Here is a 6,915-nt window from a genome sequence, read left to right on the forward strand (position 1 = left end):
GCCTCTTCTCCTCTAACCAACAGAGCTCCTCCCCATCGCTGGAACCACTGCGGCATCGTTCTGAGCTAACACCCACCCACCCAAATACTGCGGTTTGTTCCGATTAACCATTTATTGTTTGATTAGTTATCTCCCCAATATTTAGGTTTCAAAATTTTGATGGGTTTGGTTTTTTGGACATTAATCACTTGCTTTGGTATGGGTTTTGCTGTATTTTGGTACCTTGGTGCGTTTTGATTGGATTCCAAAGTGGTTAAGTTCAACCCTAAACAAATCTGATTTGTCTATTATGAGAATCTTGTTTTCTTGTTCCAGCTAATTTTGTTTGGGTTTCAAATCATGATTTTTTTTAGGATGAAACTTTTTGGGGTTTTTCTTTGTATTTTATCCCCGGTCTTGCGCTGCTATGTTTGTTCTTTTGATAGGGTTTATTTAGTTAGTATTTCAAGTTCTTACATGAATAAATTATATATTATGTGTACATTAAGATCTTTGGTGATATTAACCATCAGAGTGACATACTTATTTTCTACATGTCCCTTAAAGCTTTTGGATTGTCAAACTTCTATAGCTTCAGAATGTGTAACCAAAAAAATAGAATGTGTAAGCGTAATACTCTCTCCCAAAATCAGCAATATCTATAATTGTTTCTCATTTTGCAGCCCATAGAAAGAAGGATCAGGAACAACTTTGTTCTCTACCAAGGTTGCCAAAACACTGTCAATCAAATCACCACTAGCCCTTACTGACTGAAAAATACAACTTTCATTTTTCTTTTTCAGCCCCAAAATTCCCACTAGCCATCACATAGAAGAATAGCAATGACATTTTCTTCTGAAGCTATAGAAACTTGACAATCCAAAAGCTTTAAGGGACATGTAGAAAATAAGTATGCCACTCTGATGGTTAATATCACCAAAGATCTTAATACACACATAATATATAATTTATTCATGTAAGAACTTGAAATACTATCTAAATAAATCCTATCAAAAGAACAAACACAACAGCGCAAGACCAGGGATAAAATACAAAGAAAAACCCCAAAAAGTTTCATCCTAAAAAAACCATGATTTGAAACCCAAACAATACTGGCTGGAACAAGAAAATAAGATTCTCATAATAGACAAATCAGATTTGTATAGGGTTGAACTTAACCACTTTGGAATCCAATCAAAATGCACCAAGGTACCATAATATAGCAAAACCCATACCAAAGCAAGTGATTAACATCCAAAAAACCGAACCCGTCAAAATTTTGAAACCTAAATATTGGGGAGATAAGTAATCAAACAATAAATGGTTAATCAGAACAAACTGCAGTATTTGGGTGCGTGGGCACCGACGCCGCGGCGGGGAGGATAAGTAATCAAACAATCCGTAATAGACACGTTCGACACACCAATTTATTTTTGTTAACCCGAAATGACCTACTTAACACAACCCGTTTAACTCGAATAACAAATAAATATTTGTTTTATTTTAGATTTTTCAAATACCTTTTATATTCAACATATATTTTAAATTTAAAAAAAAAGTAAGTAATTACAAAAACTTACAAAGGATATAATTGGAAATTGAAACTTTACAAACCCTAGATCTCTAAACCCTACAAACCCTAAATCTCTAAACCTTCTTATAAATATCTTCTTCTTTTTTTAAATTTCAGCCGTACTACTCACTCTACTATCTTATAGCTTCATGCCCAATTCTCAAACTCAAAGTCTCAAGCCAGTTATTACTCTCTCTCTCTCTCTCTCTCTCATGTGTTTATTTTTTTTGCATAATGCTTTTGTTTTATAAACTTTGAACCCACGTGTTGTTATTAATATATGAGATATATTAATTGTTGATTAAGGCCACGGTTGTTGCTTTTGTCTTGTGCCGTGTGTTTTTTTTTGTGTTTGTATTAGTGTTGGACACCGTCTGCATATCTTGCAAATGGGTTTATTGAGATAGTTTATAAACTAGATCTGATGGGTAATGCTTTTAAAGATTACAACAATGTGAGTTGAAGACTTGAAGTGTATGCATTGCTTTTGGGATATAAAAAAATTTATTTCTAAATGGATGTTATATCTAATATTATGCAGGTTGAAATGGGTTGTGTTACATTCGTGTTAACCCAACACGACTCATTTATTAAGCATGTCAAATGGGATGGGTTAGGTCAGGTCAACCCGCGTTATTAACAGGTCGGGTTAGGGTTGAACGATCATGACACGATTATTAAATGGGTCGGGTTAGAGTTGAGCCATTTAGTCGAATACCCCTACCTCGACACGACACGACACGAACCCGGCACGCTAACCCAAATTGACACCCCTACTATTTGGTGATTTTGGTTTTATTTGAGCTACAATCTTGTCTGATAGAGTGTACTGAGGCCTCATTGAATATCTAACGTGGCAGCTCCTCATTGGTGGCGTAAAACCTCACTTTTCTGCCAGCTTCGGACAGAACGTTTTCTCATATGAGATAATTCCTTATTAGTCTACCATTATTCTTGCAATTAAAATAAAATGAATTTGTTAAAATGGAAAGAAATTAAAGCATTTAAGGATATAAGATATTTGTTTTAATGTTAAAGCATTGTAATCGGTCAAAGAATGGTAAAAGTGGGAGGAGCAAGTTAAGGAGTACATTCTCAACAAAAAAAAAAAAGGTTAAAGAGTAATATTGCTCATTTATGAACATATGGACATATCATTAGTAAATAATATATAACGAATATAGTGTTCTAAACAAAAAATAGTCTTAATATAGAATTCATTTTCATCATCATTTGCCAGATATAACCATTTCTTGGAATTTCCTAAAGCAAAATTTTTGAAAATTAAAATTTCTTTTTAAGTCATGCATGTATCCCTCCATTAAACCTTGATTCCAAATTAGAATTTTATTTTAAATTTGGTCATCCATGACAGATTAGAAAAGTTGGCTAAACTAGTTAATTCCCAAAATTATAAAATAAAAAAAAATAAAAAAAAAAGGATAAATAAATGAAAAAAAAAACCGTTTAAACTTATGAGTGAATGCCATCGTAATTTGGTTTTAACCAAAAATAAATAAAACTAATAACATTCAGGGAAATTATTGTGTACTTCCGGAGTACCATAAATGCATATTCCCTTCTCTCACATGAATAGTGAGTCCCACTAATTAAACTCATGGTGGAACCTGCCATTTATGTGAGAGATGAGAGTGCGCATTTATGGTACTCCTAATAATTTTCCTAAGATTCATCAGTATAGAAATTTTACTGTTTATGGCTGAGACTTTTAACCTTCAAGAGGAATGTTATTTTCCAATATTGAACATTGACTAGGTTCTAGGAAGCTTGGGCGTAAAAGACAATTTCGTTAACTAGGGTGTTAGTAAATGACTTAATTAGTGGTACAATATATAGCTTGACTTCTATATAAGTAACGTAACTATATTTATTTAGTACTATTATTTATTTATTACTATTATTTATTTATTCTTTTTGTGCATGTTTTTTACTCCATATATATAGTCAAACAACATAACCTTAGGACATTAACTCTAAAACTTACACCACCGCACACCCTTAGTGAAGTGGTCACTCCTCAACTATAAGTGCTTAAGGTGTAGGGAGCAAGGCCTAGGTTCAAATATAAGTGTTTATGAGTGACTTTCGGTGCAAGTTAGCGCAATTTAGAAGAAAATTAAACACCAAAAATAGACTTTTATCTTGAAACTTAATTTCTATATTTAATTTTTATAAAAAAAAAAGATAATTTTATAGTTGCTCAATTGGTCAAACATTCCCAAGAAATAATTATTAAAAGAAGTCAAATATGTATGCTTGCAATTCTAGGAGATTCTGGCCTTTTGCCCCTATTGAGCAACATATTTGGCAATATGCTCCTGTTTTGAAACTATTTAGGTTCGTGCCCCTGTTTTGAAACTCGATTTTAATAAAATCGAGTTTCAATCAAAAAACTCGATTGCATGGAATTCGAGTTATGCCAAATGAAACTTTTTTTTAAAAAAATTTCATGGAACTCAAGTTCCATAAAAAAACGCTACTATAGACTCCCTAAACGCAGCTATATGTATGGGGATCAAACTTTAAAAATAAAAATAAAATAAAATAAAAAACTTGCATGGAACTCGAGTTCCATAAAAAACGCCGCTATAAACTCCCTGAACGCAGCTATATGTATGAGGCGATCAAACTTTAAATAAAAAAAAAATGCATGGAACTCGAGTTCAAGGAGCGCGAGTTCCATAAAAAAACACCGTTATAGCACTAAAAAACGCCACTATAGGTATGGAACTCGAGCTCTATGAACTCAAGTTCCATGCAAGTTTTTTTTTTTTTTTTTTTAAGTTTCATTTGGCATAACTCGATTTTAAGCCAATCGAGTTTCAAAACAGGGGTACGAACCTAAATAGTTTCAAAACAGGGGCATATTGCTATTTTTTTTTAAATGAGGGTAAAATGCTAGAATCCCCCATAATTCTATATTTAGTGTGTGAATAAAATTTATTTCATTAAAGGAAGAATAAAAAATCCAAAACCCAAACATTATTCCTTTTGCTGAATGTGGTATAAAGTTTTTAGACTTTTTTTTAGTAATGGATTCCCATATAAGTTGGAAGGATTTTTTTTATTATTTAGAGAAGTCAATATATACATCTTATTTCTCCTTTTCCTGAATGTGATTATAAAGTATTTAGATTTTACTTGTTTATGTTCTCAAAAAAAAAAAAAAAATTTTACTTGTTTAATATTATTGCAGGTTGTATATTATTGGTAGTACATTACATAAATTGAGTTGTCAACATTTGGCATTGGCGTGACATGATCAATATTAGATTTAGCTATAATTTTTTTTTTTTTTTTTGAGAAAGAGATTTAGCTATAATTAGTGGACTTTATAAATATTTTTGTAGTTTGTATATTAGTAGTACGTTACATAGATAGAAATATCACATTTGGAGATTGAGTTTTCTATCGTATGAATACAATAGTGGAATATTAGTTGTCAAGCAACAATCATGATCAACCTTCTTTATTATTTGTGGTTTGTTCATCTAAGAAAATTAATGGCTTGTTTGGATGTTTAAAAAAAGAGGGGGAGTAGAGTAGAGGGAAGGGGAGTAATTCAATTACCTTGTTTGGGAGTTTTTTAAGGAAGGAGGGGGAGGGGTTTGGAGGGGTTTGAAGGGGTTTCAACTACTTCCAACCCCCTCATTTTTAATTCCCCCAAATTGGAGAGATTTGGAGGGAGAGTAAAGCACATAAAATTATTGATAAAGTAAATTACCTAATTTACCCTTATTATATTTATAAAATTACAATGTTAAAAACAAGGGGAAGGGCTAATTACTCCCTTCCCCCTTACTAATTATAAAACATCCAAACAAGGTGGAGGGTAATCATTCTCCTCTACTCCCCTCCCCTCTACTCCCCTCCCCTCTACTCTCCTCCTTCTCTAAACTCCCAAACAGGCCATAAAGTAGAATGATTTGGATTTCAATCTTAATATAATTGACTTGAATAAAGATTAAATCAGATAAATTTTTTTGAGTAATACTAAAGTAAAAACTATTTTACAACATTTTTACAAACCTTTGATGTAGTCAGATTATTGTTAATTTTCATTTAGACTCACCATTAACATTACTTATTTATTTACCAATAAATACTTATCACATTAACAGTTTGTAAATTTTTTTATAAAAAAGTTTATATCCCTAGCATTATTCAATTTTTTTATTGATCAAAATATCAAAAATGGAAGATGTATAAATTTATTCGAAAAAAAAATAGTTTTTCAAAACCACTCATTAAAACCCTAAAAATATCCAGTCTTAAATTGGTTTTTAAGATTCAAATTTTCAAAATAGATGTCTAAGGAAAGAAACATGCTATGTGAACTATGAGAAATTATAAGGTATTCCCGGAGCACGGAGAATTGTGCTCCCTCCTCTCACATTCATGGTGGAGTCCGTTCATTAAATTTATGGTGGGGTCTACCATGAATGTGAGAGGAGGGAGCACCATTTCACTATACTCCGGGACTACCTAAGAATTTTTCGTGAACTATATTCAAGAAAGAAATAAAATATAAGGATTCATTTGACTTCATAGGACCGGATTTTCATTAAATTTTATATATATGTGTGTATACACACAACGTATATGTATGTGTATATATATATATATATATATAAAAAGACCCGACCCGAGACCTTATTTACTAGCCCAAAACCCTACCCGAGATGTGCCGGGCCAATTCTATCTGGTTGGGTTGCGGGTCAAGTCTGAACCTGACCCGTGCTCAGTCTTATAAGATTTAGATTATACACCACTTGCTGAACAAAATTTTGGAAATTCTAGATTTATCTTTATATATCTCTTATTCCTCAAAGTAGTACCATTAATAGTTCTTATTATTTTTTATTTATTCCTCATCGCATGCCACAATGAATTTTCCATATCAGGACACACAGGACAATTGAAAATTTATTTTTCCTATAATTATTAAGTACATAGAGGAGAATAATTTAAAGTTGAGATTATCTGATATGCAACAGCACTTGTGACCGAAAGGGAATCTTATCTTCGTATTCTTTAAGGGAAAATATCTAGCTTCCAATATTTTCTTTTTCCTGGCCCAATAACCTGTAATGCTTGAGTGAGGCTTTCTTTTTATCACATCTCTTTTTTCTTTTCTTTTTTTTTCTTTTTTTGATAAACACACGTAGGGAAAGATAGAAAAGACAAAGGAATACACTAATATATTAACACCAAAACTGTATACGGCAGTTAGTGTCGTGGAATAAGTGATAAACTTTTTCTCAATATCGCACCTTATCAATGTGAAATGACTCAACAACACGAAGAGGATGAGATAAGGAAATACACTCATACGGCAACAC

Source organism: Castanea sativa, chromosome 2 (assembly GCF_040712315.1).
Source record: "Castanea sativa cultivar Marrone di Chiusa Pesio chromosome 2, ASM4071231v1".
NCBI classification, from domain to species: Eukaryota; Viridiplantae; Streptophyta; class Magnoliopsida; order Fagales; family Fagaceae; genus Castanea; species Castanea sativa.